The sequence below is a fragment of the Helianthus annuus genome, chromosome 10, assembly GCF_002127325.2.
Source record: "Helianthus annuus cultivar XRQ/B chromosome 10, HanXRQr2.0-SUNRISE, whole genome shotgun sequence".
In the NCBI taxonomy this organism is placed as follows: domain Eukaryota; kingdom Viridiplantae; phylum Streptophyta; class Magnoliopsida; order Asterales; family Asteraceae; genus Helianthus; species Helianthus annuus.
In genome coordinates this window covers 123508309-123526908 of record NC_035442.2, presented here as the reverse complement: position 1 = coordinate 123526908, position 18600 = coordinate 123508309, and the positions used below count along the sequence as shown (strand labels likewise).

Below are 18600 nucleotides of genomic sequence, written 5' to 3'. Positions count from 1 at the left end.
TCTTGTGGCGGCTGGGTTCGAATAGAGGCACAGGAGAGGAGTTTGACGGCAGCAAGGACGCAAGAACAGGGAAAAAAAGGATTGGTTCGAGAGTTCAAGCCGCGGTTCAAGATTCGGGTTTGGTTTGCAATTTATTAGTATTAAATTTTGTTAAGACTTTGTGTTTTCAGATTTGATACTATGTTTTGTTTATCGTTTGAGACTCGTTTCTTTTTAGTGGTTATGTTTATTGGCTAAACTTTTCATGCTACCTAGGCCTAGATGAACTATGATTTAGTATTTTGACTATTCGGTTTTGACTAATGATTAAATTGAGATGATTTACATATTCCTGTTTTATGATTGTTTATGAATTTGTGTGCTTGTCTTGGTTGTGATTGGTTGTTTGGTTAGGTGATCTTGTTAGTCTGGTCTGGAACTATTTAGATCATTCTAGGTTCGTTAATCTATTAGGTTTTCGGTCTAGAGCTTGAGATTAGAGATAATTCAAGTTTAACTAAATTAATTAAAATCAACTGAGTATAGTGTGCATCCTTTTCTGGCAACTCTAGGGACGAGTCAGGATTGCTAGGTTATTAGCTAGGTGTTGTTTGGTAGTTTGGGCGACCGATAGCTCGGATCCGGCTATTTATTCGCGTTTATGGTTTCCTAGGTTTTCAATTATTTAGCAGGTTTAGCTTCATGACTTTTAGCACCATAGTTGTTATTAATCTGATAGTCGTGGGATTTGGTGTCGATAGCTCGAGTCGTTTCCAATTTAGCACTTCATCACTTTGTTCCATCTTCTATTTTGGTTGATCATCCTTAGGGGGAGGTTTTCTGGGTAGATTCGGAGCTTTAGTCATTGGTCAGGATTAGAGGTCATGGGTGGGTCATAGGGATTCGAAGCCTGGGTAGTTCTCTCTCATCATTGTCTGCTTCCCGTCACTTCACCATATTTCTTGCTTGCCCTGTTATCTTGTTTACTCATTTTAGTAGAATTAGAAAAAAAACCCCAAAAATACAAGTCAAAACCAATTAAGTAATTAGTTGAGTCAGAGTCTAGTTTAGCATCGCTAGTGTCTCGTGGGTTCGATACTCGGACTTCATTAGGCTTTACTACGTACGATAGGTACACTTGCCTGTCAGTGGTCTAGCATTTAGAGAGTCTTAGTTTATAAATTTAAAACTAGGGTGTCTAGATTAGGTTTAGTTTTTACAGACCACATTCAGCACATCAAGTTTTTGGCGCCGTTTCCGGGGACACTTAGGCGATTGCGTTATTAGCTTTGACTAATCTTATTTGTTTAATTGGTCTTATTTGTAGTTTGAGTCTAGTAGTAGTGTGTCTAATCATTTTTGTAAATATATTTTTTTTATTTTGTTTCATTTTATATATTTTTATCATGTGTTTTATCTGTGGAGGGCCCCATTACACCAAATATCGTCCAAACGATTCGGGGTGTTCCATAGATTTCGATGTTAACCCTCTTGTGCAGCCACAGTCATATCAGTCTTGGAATTGGCAACCAAAACAAACAACAGAGGACTTTCGTGACTGGGTTAAGGCTGCTAAGGAAGAAAGAGATAGGAGGATTCAAGCCGCACTTGATATTTTAAATTCACAGAGCTTGAAAAGCCAAGGCCGTTACACTTATGATGTGAATGGAAATTATCTAGGATATCAGACGGCCGATGGTGAGATGGATTATACAATTTTAGATCCAGGGGAAGAAATGTGCATTGGGAGTCCACTGCAAGGTAATATTTACGATTCTACTTTTAATTATTATAATTCTCATGAATCAGATTTACCCTTGTCTTGTGAGGATGATGTCATGCAGGTTTCACATTTTGAGCCCTTGTATGAAGAAGATGAGGATCACACTCATGAACCGGAGACGATAATGGACGTTGAAGTCCCACCTCCGGTTCAGGAAGTCGTTAATTCCAGCTATTGGTGTCCCACGCCATGGGATATTGATGATGGATTTTGGAGTGATAATGATGAGGGGGTAATAGAAGAGGCAGAGTTGGAGGTGCCCGACTACACCGCAGCCCGGAGCGAAGAAGTTGAAGAAGAGCCACTTGACAAGATGGAGGATGAGAAAGATGAGCATGTACCATCTTGGGAGGAGGAGTTTGGTGATGAGTTGGTAGGTTTGCCAACTCTTGAAGAGGAAGAATTTGACCCGGTCGGTGATCTCGCATGTTTAGAGAAATTACTTGAAGGTGAATCGGCCATGGAGATCAAACAAATACGAAACGTAGAAGAAGAGAAAGTGGCTGACAAGTTTGATAGCTGGTCCGTGAAGGAAGTAAATGTTGGATTCCCACTCACACCAACAAGAACACGGGAGAAGGCGCAAAGGAGCTTGGATCAACATGTTGTAAGGGTTCGAAGATGGTATAAAAAGGAGGAACCACTGAAGTTTGCACAACACCATTCTCCTCATTACATGCCACGAATCAAGTTTGGTCCAGGTAAGTTTAAATATTGGTGGGTTGACCCATTTTCGTTTTCTAAATTGTTTTTCAATTTCACAAACGATTTCTTATTGAAAACTGGTAAAAGAGTGGAATTGAACGGGTTGGACCGAGGTTGGATAAAGGAGAAACCTCCTGATTAAATTCAAGTGTGGGGAGGTTTATAGAGTTTGTATTTTGAGTCGTTTATTTTGTACCATGAGTCTAATTTAGTAGTTTTGAGTCGTTTTTTTAGAGTCGGTACTGCTTTGGTTTTGCTTTTTTTGTTTGTGCAGGTTTGAATATGTACCACCCGTACTCAATCTCCATTCGGGTGATTTCGGAGCTGTACACCAATTTCAAGGAATTTACCAAGTGTACTAGTTAGAGTCAAAGCCGATCGCGAATGGAATGCTATACGATCGAGCTGGATCGTGTACGAGTTCGGATTGAAGACGCGCGCAGCAGGCACTGATTTTTATCCTAACCAGCTAAGTCCTTTCCAATTCGTTATCTTTTGTATATTATTTTAGGTTTTATTTTTTTATTTATTTTTAATTGTCTTTCATCCTACATTGGGGACAATGTAAATTTTAAGTGTGGGGATGGGAGACTACGTCTTTTTAGGTAGTTTTGAGTAAAAAAAATTAAAAATACAAAAAAATCAAAAATTTTTTTTTTTAAAAATTAAAAAAAAATAAGTTGCGAGTCCCGGTCCTTTAGCGCGTAGAAAACAAAAACCTTTTCAAAGCGTCAGTCAAAAGCGGTTTAATTGTCGAATTTACGAGTCGAGAGCGCATGTTTCTTTAAGTTGCGGGATAGTAGGTCGACTGAATCAGTTTTTTGGAGTAAAAGGTTTTGGGATGCCTAGGATAGTGGATGGAGCCGGAGAGTTAATTGGTTGTGCATTGTCAATATCGGTAGCCCTTATTTTCCACATGATAGTGAGATTTGAGCCTTTACTTGTTTCATGAATATATGATCACTATTTTCGTTTCATGTGTGTTTACCGACTTGTTGCATTACTTTGGAACTTGTGTGTTTTGATACAGTTTGAGACCTTTGGTTAGGATTTGACATGGATATGATAGAGGCATTAGGATCACCCTATTTGTCTAGCCTTTGTGTTTGACCCGTTTCACCATTACCCTTAGATACCACTTTGAGCCTGAAACCATTCGTTTGTTACCCATTGTTGATTTGATAATCGGATCGTATTGTGTATTGTTATCTTTATCTTGAAAATGAAAAAAAAAAAGAAAACATGAAAAATGAAAATATGAAAAAAAAGAAAAAAAAAGAGAAAAAGAAAAAGAACAAAAAATAGAATAAAGTTGTGGGTCGAAATGACCAATATATTAGTATTTGTTTCGTGCTTATCCGGTTTATCGTGTGATTATGTGTTTAGCCACTTTTTCCCAAATAAAAATAACCTACCTTTAACCCTTACCTACCTATTAAAGCCCTCTTGATCCGTGTCGAGTTCTAACATTTAGGTGGAGATCTAATTGACATACAAGCTTATGATAGTATGCTTCATAGTTCGGTTTTGAGAGTTCACTCTAAATTACATATTTATTAGCCGAGAGACGAGTGATATTGTGAGGGGTGTTGACAGTGCATAATTGATTGCTTGAAGGTGAGAAAAACTTGATTAGGTAGGCCTGTTTTCATTTAAATATTATGATTCGTCAACCTTTTGAACGTTGTAAGTCTTGCGAAACCGCTGTGTTTGATGATTTCGTAGTTCGCGTTATAACTTGTTCCAGACTTGCGTTATTGTTAAGTGTTTAAGTTGGACATGTTGCTTGGGATTTTGCTTAGGGACAAGCGAAAGGTTAAGTGTGAGGATATTTGATGTATGGTAAAATATAAATATTTGTCCCGTGTAAATTGTATAATTTATGTATAGTTTTTATTTGTTTTTATTTAGTTTTTAGTGTATATTATATTATTTTGTATTTTGCCAAGTTCTGGTGCAAATAGAGCGGAAAAGGGTAATAATGAAATAACCAGCCAATTGGGCAGAGTGAGGTGCCAGAGACCGAATGAAAATTGCCGCTATTTTTCTTGAGTGGATCGAAACCACTATCTCTATTTTATAAGATAGAGGGACTTGAATGGCACTTGTCTGAAAGTTGAATTAATGATTATGCACATTAATTGGCCAACAATTGAATAGTCTTTTTTCTTGCAAGCTTGGGGATGGAAAGCGAATCAGTTTCTGGAAGGATGTGTGGCTCGGCGATGGTCCATTAATGTACAGGTGGCCGTGTTTATTTGCTGCTGACAAAAAAAAAAACGGAACGGTTGCTGATAGGGTGAGACAGAATGGTGGCCAGTTGGTTTTAGATGATACGTGGAGGCTGAATGGTGACACAGTTGCAGCAGTGTCTGAGGTCCACTATGCCACACTATTGAAGTTTTATCTATACGGAATTTTAGATTACATGTCTATGACCTCTTGAACCAAGATGTGAAGTGGCAATAGTAATAAAGTTGCTAGGCGTACAATTCACCAGTTCTTCCATAAGAGATATGGTTTGTGCATAAATTGGCTTGTGTAATTGTTTTTCCTCCTATCTATGCAACATATATGCAATTCAGAATCAATATGATCGAGTGAACAGTGAACCAAGTATATACATGTGTATGTGTTTGCAGTTTGATTGTGGTTTACATTCTGGTTCCATGTTTGATCATCCGAAACCGGTGTTCATACAGTTTTGCACGTTTATCAACACACAAGATAGATTGAATCCAGACAACTTCAAAACATTCAAATGCAAATCAAACTTGCATATGCCGGATTTTTTGCAAAACGCGTGACAAACACCAGAAAAAAAATCTCACAACTTTTGGCTCAATGCACACAGATAAAAAATCAGAAATATCAACCTTCGCTATTATAAAGTCTTGGTGCCATTATAAAAAAATGTTTATCAGGAAGCTAATAAAAATTATCACAAGTATAAGATATTAAGTTATAAAATGTATTACCCATAATGGTTTAGTATGTCTAGCCAGGTATGCACTGTGTATAACATCTCTACCCTCATTGAGAACCTTTAAAATTGATCAAGGAAATCAATTAGTGATAAGGTTATTATTCAATTTTTTGATAAAGGAAATCAATTAGTGATAAGGTTATTATTCAATTTAAATAAAATTTAACTACAAAAGACATCTATTACACGCTAGGTGGTGGCTTCATGACTAAAAAAAGCTGGATAAGAGCACCCGGGCTCGTACGTGATAGTATCACGGGAACATATTATAACGCGTTAATGTCCACCGCCGGCAACAAGTATAACGCGTGATGAGTTCAACGAAATCGATTTTCGTTATTTGTACAACGCGTGATGATTTATTTTTGTGAGTGGAATTGTTGGTTGGAGGGAAATTGTTGGGTGTGGTGATGAGTGATGACCACCCCCACTAAAAAAGGTTGTAAGTGATGGAAAAATGGTCGATGACATAGCGGAACTTGATTGGTGCTTGTAAGTGATAATTTCTATCACTAGTGAACCACCCCCCTCCCCTAAGAGACAACAATCAAAAAAGTCTTACATGCTTGATATGTCATTCTTTATGTGTCTAACATGTTACCATGCATTTGTTATTTATTAAACAGATGTTAGTAATGGTTCTTGATATTACAAACTCATAAAATTAGAACTAACAAGCAAACAATAAAAAGGGCCTGTTAAGAAAATTTAAAATAAAAGCAAATCTACAGGTAGAAAAACTAACCATCATATAACGAACTGCCTCATGGAGACTTGCGCCCAATATTTTCCAGTTTGACAGATCCTTTGACGACTTATGAAATTCTGTAGTAGTTCCAGGACTATCTAAAGAAGGAGGCGAGTCTTCGAACACTGAAATAACTAAATCTGTTCCCTAAAATTATTGAAATTAATTAAAAGCTAATATAAAGTTTGATAACCATGAACACAATAGATAAACTAACGAATAACACTGATTACAACTTTGTGAACTGGTTCGAGCCAACCCAACCCAAAAATCCATCTTTTGTCTCAAAAATCACCCTTGGTTTTAGAAAGTGCGCCTAAAGTATCGAGGAGAAGGCTGATATATAAAAATGACCAGAAGAATGAATAGATTGTGAACATTTCACTTGATTAAAAGAATAATATGTATAAGAAATGAGAGATATGTGGGTGTGGATTATACATAAAGCGTTTTTTGTTGTACATAGAGCAACACCTAGAGTTCGTGAAGCTCCCACCTCACCACGCCTTTGCAATTTATTCACCAAAACTGAATATTGTATTCCTCCCAAATCATATAATCCACCAATCTTAAAGATTCAAAGTGAAATTAACAAATTAAGAACTCCTGGTACATAAATAACACATAAAACTTTAGATGACATACATATATGCATCAATATAATGCAAATAACCTACCTCCACAGGAAAGAAGTTTGTATCTCCTACAGGCGTGCGGACAGTAGTTTCCATTCTATCGTATGTATCCTTAACTATGTCTATATACTTCCCCGGTAGCCCTCGACCCTCCAAACTATCCCAAATCAGTTGTCGTGGGACAGTGTCATATGCCTTTTCCAGGTCGATAAACACCACATGTAAATCTTGCTTCTTTGCTCTATATTTTTCCATCAGCCTCCTTAGAATATATATCGCTTCTGTAGTTGACCTTCCTTTCATGAATCCAAATTGGTACTGAAACCTGAGTTTCTCTTCTAATTCTAGTTTCAATTACCCTCTCCCAGAGCTTCATAGTGTGACAGACTTAGCAGTTTGATTCCTCTGTAGTTCCCATAACATTAAGCGTCCCCTTTATTCTTGTATAAAGGCACGACGCTACTCCTCCATTGATAAAACATTTTTCCAGTCTTGAAAATACAATTGAACAAAAGTGTTAACCATCGGACTCCTTCTTCTCCCAAACACTTCCAAACCTCAATCGGTATGTTGTCCAAACCCACTGCCTTCCCTCTTCCCATCTTCCTAAGTGCCATCCTCACCTCGTCATGTGTGATCCTCTTGCAGTAGTAATTATTCTGTTGTCGCCTTTGAATCCTGGGATTGCTGCTATCATATTGGTATGCCCTACTATGGTTGAAAAGATTATGGAAGTAGGTTTGCCATTTCATCTTAATGTCTTGTGCCTTGAGTAAAACACGTCCATCCTCTCCTTTGATAAACTTTACTACTCCTAGATCTTGTCTTCTTCGCTCCCTAGCTTTGGAAAACTTGAACATATCATGATCCCCCTCTTTCCTTTCCAAACGTTCATACATTTGTTTATATGCTGTGTTTTTTGCCTCGCTCACTGCCTTTTTTGCTTCCCTTTTTGCCTTCTTGTATATCTCCCTTACCCTCAGCCGCTCCTCCTCATCTGTGCACCTCAAAAGATCTCTAAAACTATGTTGCTTATCCTTTATTTTGGTATGCACGTCTACATTCCACCACCAAGACTCCTTATGCCCACTAGTCTTTCCTGTTGTGACCCATAGCATCTCATTCGCCACTGTAGTGATCGTAGTCGCCATAGCCTCCCACATCTGGTTTGCGTCGTCACCTAGTTGCAGCGATGTCATTGAGTTAACTTTATCTCTAAACATCATATTTTTTTTCTCCCTTCAAGTTTCCCCAACGGATCCTAGGTCGGGTTTTCCTCTCCCCCTCAGTTAGCCTTACTTTTAGTGCTATATCTGCTACTAGCAAATGGTGTTGAGCCGCTGCAGTCTCCCTGGGTATAACCTTGCAGTCCATCCACATCTGTCGATCTTCCTGCCTCATTAAAAGATAGTCGATTTGCGTGTTGCGTCCTCCGCTACTAAAAGTGATCAAATGAGATTCTCTCTTCCTAAAGAACGAGTTTATAATACCTAGGTCGTTGGCTGCCGCAAAGTCTAGAAGGTCTCTACCAGGGTCATTTCTATCGCCAAAACCAAAACCCTCATGTACCAACTCAAAGCCATCACGATCTTTACCAATTTGCCCATTAAAATCTCCTCCTATAAAAATTTTCTCCTCCCTAGGTATGGCCCTTACCTATGTTGTCAAAGGTGCAAGGCGCACTTAAGGCGCACGTGTCTCGCCCGGAGCCTAGGCGCAAGGCGCTAAAAAAGAGAGGGCTTTTTTAAGTGAGGCGCGGAGTATAAAAATACTAGTTTTAGGGGTTTTAGATTTGTTTAGGGCTAGTTTAATAATAGGCCTTAACAATTATTACATTACTACTATTTTACAAATAAAATAAAAATCTAATTATTATATATATAATTCATGTAAGAAAAATAAAAGCTGTTATAAATAAGAAAACAAGATATAAACAAGTCAAAATATAAAAAAGTTAATAGTAGTAAACTATATCAAAACAAATATTGAAAGGTAAATTGAAAGATTTATGGCATAAATCGTGGATACATAAATCTCAGTAGCAAATAAAAAAGGAAAGCTCAAATATAACAAAAATAGAAAAGGAAAGCCCAATATTTTTTAAATACGCAAACAATAAAACCCTAGAAGTATATGTCAAAGAAAAGACTGCCGCTCTTGCAAAATAGAAAAAAAATTGAAGGAACGTGAGAAGAATGAAGACATAGAAGGTGATTGTTGCACTTAAATCGGTTTGTCACTCCTTTATCTTCTTCATTGCGCCTCACATGTTTAAAGCCCGCGCCTTTTCTCACCTGCGCCTGGCTCTGGGCGCTCGCCTGAGCAGCGTTTTTACAGTAAAAACCCATATTCTCGCCTGAGCCACCACCAGGCGCTATAGCCGCGCCTCGCTGCGCCCGGTCGCCTAGGCGCGCCCCTCACGCGCTTTTGACAACATAGGCCCTTACTACTACATCTAGACAATCCCAAAATTCTCTTTTCTCTTGGTCTCCTAATCCCACTTGCGGTGCATATGCGCGCATACCACTGTCACTATTTGCTCACCTAATACTAACCTTAACACCATAATTCTATCATTGTGTCGTATCACCTTAATTACATTCTTATGCAATTCTATAGATACCAAAAATCCTACTCCGTTCTTGGCCCCATCCGACCTGAAATCCAACAACTTGTACCCATTGCGCTCTTCTGCTCTCTGTCCTTTCCACCTAGTCTCTTGAAGGCACGCTATATGTACCCTATGTCTTTTAAGTGCGTCTATCACTTCCAACAATTTACTAATAAGAGTTCCTACGTTCCAAGACGCCACACGTAAACTACAGCCTCTAACTTTACCCTTACCTGCACCTCTCGTCCTTGAACATGATCTCAAGTAAACGTCATGGTTTCTATTGTCTATGCTTACAACTAACAACTAACAACAAGTAGCAAACAACGGGCAACACAAAGGGCAAAACTACCTACTTTTTTTTTTTGACTTTTTCTTATTTTTTTCTAATGATTACATGAACCCTAAAGTTAACAAAAACAACACACACAACAAAATCCAACAAAAAATCACAGAGCTTCTTGTATATTCACAAATTATAGCCTAAAACTGAACAGATAATGAATCAACAATAATTAAGCGTTCAACCTACTGCCTTACGGGCGCGTAAAACAAAAAAATACGCTGATGGGGGACGGGCATACTATGTGTAATGCTTCACTCATTTACGATAAATAATAAAGAAAAAGGCCATTCCATTTCGACAAAAGACCCACACCCAAGTTTATCAGCACATAAAATCAATCATAAGTGAATTGAACAACTAAAAGGTGGAAGAATACGACCTGATTGAACAAACCTATGATTAATTAGGATCTGATCAAAGAACAAGAGTCGTGGATATGATCAAAGACCAAAACCGAGAGAAAAAAGTGGTCGCAGGAGGGTTGTATTGTCGTCGGAGAAAATCAAAAACAACAACCAACCTTAATGCTGACCGGAGATTGCTCGAAGATTTACCTGCTCGAGATAGACCTGCTCGGAGGCTTATACCTGGTCGCTGGAGATTTACTTGGTCGGAGATTTACCTGCTCGGAGGGTTGTACCTGGTCGCCGGAGATTTACCTGCTCGGAGCCAGAGATTTACCTGCTCGGAGGTTGCTCGTTGCCGGAGATTTACCTGCTCACTGGTTGCTTGTTGCCGGAGAATTATCGTTGCCTGTTGCCGGTAATGTCACACCCCGACCCGCAGCGGAAAGGTACGGGGCATAATGATTGCCCATAGCTCATGACAACTAATTATTGTTTCAATATTTAAAGCATAACCATTTAAATAATCACATAACATATAATAGTCAAAATTGTTCATACATTGTTCAAAACAAACATATCAAGATTTCAATTTAATTTCCTAAGGCCCATGCTATGTGTCCACATCACTTGATCATCAACTTTGAAAACCTGCACCACGTTAGAAAAATATATTTTTGGGTCAACAAATATGTTGGTGAATAATTTCCTCTGTTTTATAGAAAACAGTTTTATATTTATTTCTTTAAAAAAATATTTTTAACATGCACCTCAAGGCTAGTGTGTAAATGGTCTCATATCATCAACATAGTCAACATATCCATAAATCCGAATTTACCAAACAAGAATACTCAATCAAATAACAACACAAACAACCAAAACAAATAGACTCCTGATAATAGCGTGCATTAGGCTCAAGCCCCGAGGAGCGAGTCTAATATTGTTGGCGATACTAGGCTACAACCCATGGCCGTGGGGAACCTAGTCAGCCGTGGATCCACTAGACACAATAGCATGCAATAGACTTGACATCAGATAGAATATAGAATAATAGAATACACATAAGACGTTCACATAATAACACTTGATCATAGCATGTTAAGTAAATCGAAAGTGTAACGTGATGCACCCCAAAATTTGTAAAAGATTAAAAAGGGGAAATGGAAGAAATTACTCACAGGTTGCGAATAGCCAATCCACGAGAATTACCGCACGAGTACACTAGGTATAACAATTGACTAAATCACCCTAGAATAAATATAACAAAGATTCTAAATAACGAAATACTTGAACGAAAGGACAATATATTAATTTTAGGAAATTGGGTTCTCCTATTTAGGGACTTTAAATTATATAAAATAACTATTTGACAAAATAACAAAACCAATATAATTTATGTACATATAGATTTCTATGATTATTTACCATGAGATATTCTTAGAATTATCAATTTAATAGGGTTTAATAGTTTTGTAAATGCCCATATTTAAACAAATTCAATAAAACCATCTAATAATTTGTATATCGTCGATTAAATGATTATCACATAAAATGATTAATTATATAAAGGAATTTACTTTGTTTAATATTTCCATAACTTCTTTACTTAAATGATTATATAAAATTATGGAAGATTTATATAAAATTCCCACTACGATTATATAATCTATAGAAATCAGTAAAAATATTCATAGAATTTATTTGTGAAAATCTAGTATTTTTTTTAAATAATTAATAATTAAATAATGTATAAATCCAAATTAAATTTCATGAATTCCCAAAAATTAAGAAAAAAATTTATAGAAATTTCCTAGTGTTGATATAGTCTGAAATGACCAATAAAAGTATTATTGAGTTTATTTAAATTTATCTTGTATTTTATTTAATTTATCCAGTGGTTAAAACATAAATAATTCACCAAAATCCCAATTGATATCTAAAAATTCCCAAAATTTACAAGCAATACACTAGTATGATATATAACAGTATTATACTTTCAATTTCATCAAAATACAAGTCTAAATCTAAAAGCCCCAAATTCTATGCATGAAGAACCTTAATTTCAACTAAAACTAAATTCGAATAAATTAACCTTCTATCACTGAAATTGATAGAGGGCTTTTGTAGAGCATGAAAAATTAAGCAAGTTGGGCTTTGGAATCACCTGAAAAGGTTGAGAATTGAAGGAGATATCATCCGCACAAATTACAAGCCCTAGAATGTTCTTAGATTAAATCCGCGACCTAGAGGTGATGAAATAGAGAAATTTCAGTGGGGTTTTGTATAGATTGATCAAGAGAACATGTGGTATACTTTTTAGAGCTAAATTTGACGCTTTGGTAAAACCCATTTGATGTTCACCATACATTTTAATGGAGTTTTAATTGTTACCTAATTAGTCTTAATTATGGTGTTAATAGTGTAAATTAAAGGTTTGTAACATATGGGAATCAAAGAAACGAGTTAAATGTTACTAGATAAGGATCAAATAATGCAGGGAATAGCGGAAATAAACCAAATCGATTGAGTTCGGTCGCGAGGAAGAGGAAGAAGGGTTTCAGGTTCGAATCGGGTGTGTATAAATTAAATTCGTATCAGCTTTGTAAAAGAAAAGCAGGGTAGCAGAGTTGGTTTGGTGCGCGTCTATTGTGGCAGGATACCCGGGTTCGAATCTTGTTAACTTCTTTCTTTTTTTTTAACTCCCTCGAAGCCGACTATATAGAGAATACTAGGTTATAACCCCGTGTATTACACGGGGTTGAATAAATAAATTGTATATACAAAATAATAAAACAATATATTTTTTAAAAACCTCATTTATTGTACAGGTTGAATAAATATAATTTTATATATTAAATAATAAAAAGTTATATCTATAAGAATCATATTGTACGGGTTGAATAAATGTAATTTTATACACCAAATAAAAAAATTATATCTTTAAAATCATGTGTATTACACAGGTTGAATAAATGTAATATTGTTTACCAAATAATAAAATGATACCCGGGTTCGAATCTTGTTAACTTCTTTCTTTTCTTTTTAACTCCCTCGAAGCCGACTATATAGAGAATACTAGGTTATAACCCCGTGTATTACACGGGGTTGAATAAATAAATTGTATATACAAAATAATAAAACAATATATTTTTTAAAAACCTCATTTATTGTACAGGTTGAATAAATATAATTTTATATATTAAATAATAAAAAGTTATATCTATAAGAATCATATTGTACGGGTTGAAAAAATTATATTTTATACACCAAATAAAAAAATTATATCTTTAAAATCATGTGTATTACACAGGTTGAATAAATGTAATATTGTTTACCAAATAATAAAATAATACATTTTTAAAAAACCTCATTTATTACACGAGTTGAATAAATGTAATTTTATATACCAAACAATAAAAAATACATCTTTAAAAATATGCGCATTAAACAATTTGAATAAATGTAATTTTCTGTACTAAATGATTAAAAATATATATCCTTAAAAAACCCCGTGTATTCTACGAATTGAATAAATCTAGTTTTATATATCAAATGATAAAAAGTTATATGTTATGGGTCGAGCAAATATAATTTTGTATAGTGAAAATAAAAATATTTAATATATTAATACAAAGTTTGGTTTCCGTGATAAAATAGATTGTTCTGTTGTTGCAAAATTTGTTAACGAAGTCTCAATAAATTTAACCATTTATTTAAAACTCCGTAAATGTATAAATGATTAATAATATTAGTTAGTTTTATTTTAAGTTTCGTCAAATTTATTTGATACCAAACTAAACAAAACTTTCAACTATAATTTATTCAAATAAACAATATTATAAATGAGAAGAAGATTAAACTAAATAATAATTATCCATAAGATATTAAACTAATAATATTTAGTAGGAGGATTATCTATAATATATATTATTAAATTAAATAATATTTAGTAGAAGGTTATCTATAATTAATTAGAAGAAATTAAACTAAAATAATAATTATCTATAAGAGATAGCCTAATATGAAGTGTCCCTAAAGTGCTTTCTTTTATTATAGTAGTTAGATGTATGAAGTTTATACTACCAATTTGAACTTAGTCCAATTGTGTGTGGGTGTTTGTTCAGACATGGGTACCCGGGTTCGAAACACTTGGTCTTCTGTTTTTTTCTATTATTGTTCCTTGTTTTAATTTAGTTTCAAGAATAACACCTTGGCCCCCTTAAGTTTAACTGAGTTAACCAGACTTCTTTTGTAAAGCTAACCTAGTTAAATTAACTAAGTTAATACATATAATAAACTAAGTTAATTCATTTCTTTTATAAAACTAACCAATAAACTAACCTAGTTAATTAAAGTATATACAACTTAACTAAGTTTACTAACCTAGTTAGCTAACCCGTTTTAAATATATAGTTTCCACAAATTACAAAAACAACCCCTTAACTTGTAACTTTGACGGTTTTAACCCTTTTAAGTTAAAAACTTGTTTTAACCTCAAATTCAACGTAGTTAATTATTTCCTTTACAACTATTAACCGAGTTCAACGAGTTTCGCTTATAAACATCCACTTTTATTCCGGTTTTAATCCAACGCAAAACGTGACGATTAATTACATAAAAAAATACTAATAAAAATTCTTATTTTTTTATTGATAAGGGTCCGGTTTTACAATCCGGGTCGGATTTCGGAGGTCCGATTTTGACGGATGTTACAGGTAATTGGCAGAGATTGACCGGGTTTACATTGAGAATATGTACGGAGTGGAAAAGGGAGGGTGGTGTACGGAGAGAAAAAATCATGGAAAGAAAAGAAACAAAAAAAAAAATCGATGTAGCAACTATTACAATCTTACCAAATAGCAAAAAAAAAAAAGTTATAAAAAAAATCCGGACGGATACCCTCAATTCCCCAATCATTGCAATTAACCTTTTAATCATTCATGGAAACAAGAAGATCAAGTTAAGTTGCAAAGCTTTAATCTTTTTGTTTGTTGCTTTGTTCTTTTCAACATAAGAGATGTTGTGGTGGCGCCACCCTCCTCCTCCTGCGTCGCCGCCTCCACCACCTGTTTCCGCCACAAGATTTCGGTGACATCCGCCGTCCTCTTTGGAAGAATACCAAGGGCCAAAAATGGTGTATCAGAAAGAGAGAGAGTGTGTGTGGAAGAAGGTGAAAGTAGTGAGATAAGACATGAGGGTCGATATATAAAGTTGAAATTGCAGCTTCTTTTTTTTTGTTGTTAGAGTAAATTACGATTTTCGCCCTTATTGAAAAATAGCGGCGACATGTCGATGGGACGGAAGTTTTGCATTTTGGGGTCAGTTTTGGGTTGCTGGGAACAGAATGGGTTTCGTAGTTCACATGTATGAGACAATGAACCCAAAGACTCTGGAATTGCCCCAGAAAACTTGTTATCTTGTAAAAGAAGTTTACTTAACTTGTTCAAGCTACCAGTATTACCGGAATTTCACCCGAAAACAGATTCGAGGTCAGCCTGATTTCCACCATTGATGACGCATTCGATATCTCCATTGGTAATTCGCCCGAAAATCGATTGTTCGCTAGAAAAAGATGTGCAAGTGACTTCGCTTCACCGATATTTCGCCCCACTTGACCCTCAAACTGATTCATTTCAAGATCAGTGATACCCAAATTAGGCAAACTCCAAATCCCAAAAGGAACTCGCCCCGAAAGCGAGTTATTTTTCACTCGCAACCGAATCAACGAAGTGCAACTAGCATAATTCTCCGGTAACCCACCAGTAAAGTTGTTCTGAATCATTAGAAGTTTTTTCATTTTCCCCATTTTGCACATATCCGGTGGAATCGAACCCGTCAAGTAGTTTGTTGATACATCAATGTATTTAAATTCGGCCCACGACCCGATTTTCGCAGGCACTTCACCTGTGAACTTGTTCGTATAGAGCGGAAAAGGGTAATAATGAAATAACCAGCCAGTTGGGCAGAGTGAGATGCCAGGGACCGAATGAAAATTGCCGCTATTTTTCTTGAGTGGATCGAGGCCACTATCTCTATTTTATAAGATAGAGGGACTTGAATGGCACTTGTGTGAAAGTTGAATTAATGATTATGCACATTAATTGTGATAGTCAAACAACAAAAGAAAAAAAACATCAGGAGGCTTCGTGATTGTGAAGCATTATCTCATGTTGACCAAGATTTTAAAACAGTTGACCGACAAAGTTGAATCCACCTATTCACAACATGCCACCGTCATATTTTCTTTCATTCTTGGGCTGTATGAAGCATTATCAGATCAAGCCCATTTGACACTAGACTATGGGGTATGATGGGACTTGGGTTGGGGCATTTGTTGACACGTGGAATGGGAGCCCCCCACCACTCAAACCCATGCCCATGGGGTATGGTGGGGCTTGGGTTTAGGGGCATGATTTTGGTTTGGCCATTGAGAGCCTGCCATGTCATTTACTACCCCCCCCCACGCCCGGCTTCAAACCCATGCCAATGGGGCCACGCCCCAAACCCACGCCCCAACCCAAGCCCCATACCCCATGGCAATGACCCACTCATTGTTTATCATTAATTTTGTTTGGGGGATTTCCTAATTATATATTCGACAACAACATTGGGGCTAGAGAGGAATCAACGAAAAAAGGAAGTAATATTCTTGTGGCGGCTGGGTTCGAAGAGAGGCACAGGAGAGGAGTTTGACGGCAGCAAGGACGCAAGAACAGGGAAAAAAAGGATTGGTTCGAGAGTTCAAGCCGCGATTCAAGATTCGGGTTTGGTTTGCAATTTATTAGTATTAAATTTTGTTAAGACTTTGTGTTTTCAGATTTGATACTATGTTTTGTTTATCGTTTGAGACTCGTTTCTTTTTAGTGGTTATGTTTATTGGCTAAACTTTTCATGCTACCTAGGCCTAGATGAACTATGATTTAGTATTTTGACTATTCGGTTTTGACTAATGATTAAATTGAGATGATTTACATATTCCTGTTTTATGATTGTTTATGAATTTGTGTGCTTGTCTTGGTTGTGATTGGTTGTTTGGTTAGGTGATCTTGTTAGTCTGGTCTGGAACTATTTAGATCATTCTAGGTTCGTTAATCTATTAGGTTTTCGGTCTAGAGCTTGAGATTAGAGATAATTCAAGTTTAACTAAATTAATTAAAATCAACCGAGTATAGTGTGCATCCTTTTCTGGCAACTCTAGGGACGAGTCAGGATTGCTAGGTTATTAGCTAGGTGTTGTTTGGTAGTTTGGGCGACCGATAGCTCGGATCCGGCTATTTATTCGCGTTTATGGTTTCCTAGGTTTTCAATTATTTAGCAGGTTTAGCTTCATGACTGGAGGATTTTAGCACCATAGTTGTTATTAATCTGATAGTCGTGGGATTTGGTGTCGATAGCTCGAGTCGTTTCCAATTTAGCACTTCATCACTTTGTTCCATCTTCTATAGGTACACTTTACTACGTACGATAGGTACACTTGCCTGTCAGTGGTCTAGCATTTAGAGAGTCTTAGTTTATAAATTTAAAACTAGGGTGTCTAGATTAGGTTTAGTTTTTACAGACCACATTCAGCACATCAAGTTTTTGGCGCCGTTTCTGGGGACACTTAGGCGATTGCGTTATTAGCTTTGACTAATCTTATTTGTTTAATTGGTCTTATTTGTAGTTTGAGTCTAGTAGTAGTGTGTCTAATCATTTTTGTAAATATATTTTTTTATTTTGTTTCATTTTATATATTTTTATCATGTGTTTTATCTGTGGAGGGCCCCATTACACCAAATATCGTCCAAACGATTCGGGGTGTTCCATAGATTTCGATGTTAACCCTCTTGTGCAGCCACAGTCATATCAGTCTTGGAATTGGCAACCAAAACAAACAACAGAGGACTTTCGTGACTGGGTTAAGGCTGCTAAGGAAGAAAGAGATAGGAGGATTCAAGCCGCACTTGATATTTTAAATTCACAGAGCTTGAAAAGCCAAGGCCGTTACACTTATGATGTGAATGGAAATTATCTAGGATATCAGACGGCCGATGGTGAGATGGATTATACAATTTTAGATCCAGGGGAAGAAATGTGCATTGGGAGTCCACTGCAAGGTAATATTTACGATTCTACTTTTAATTATTATAATTCTCATGAATCAGATTTACCCTTGTCTTGTGAGGATGATGTCATGCAGGTTTCACATTTTGAGCCCTTGTATGAAGAAGATGAGGATCACACTCATGAACCGGAGACGATAATGGACGTTGAAGTCCCACCTCCGGTTCAGGAAGTCGTTAATTCCAGCTATTGGTGTCCCACGCCATGGGATATTGATGATGGATTTTGGAGTGATAATGATGAGGGGGTAATAGAAGAGGCAGAGTTGGAGGTGCCCGACTACACCGCAGCCCGGAGCGAAGAAGTTGAAGAAGAGCCACTTGACAAGATGGAGGATGAGAAAGATGAGCATGTACCATC

General features: G+C 36.3%; 1 pseudogene; it reads right to left on the bottom strand.

The window, feature by feature from the left end:
- Positions 1-6833: 6833 nt before the first annotated feature.
- On the bottom strand, positions 6834-8035 carry LOC110882069 (annotated as a pseudogene).
- Positions 8036-18600: the final 10565 nt, after the last annotated feature.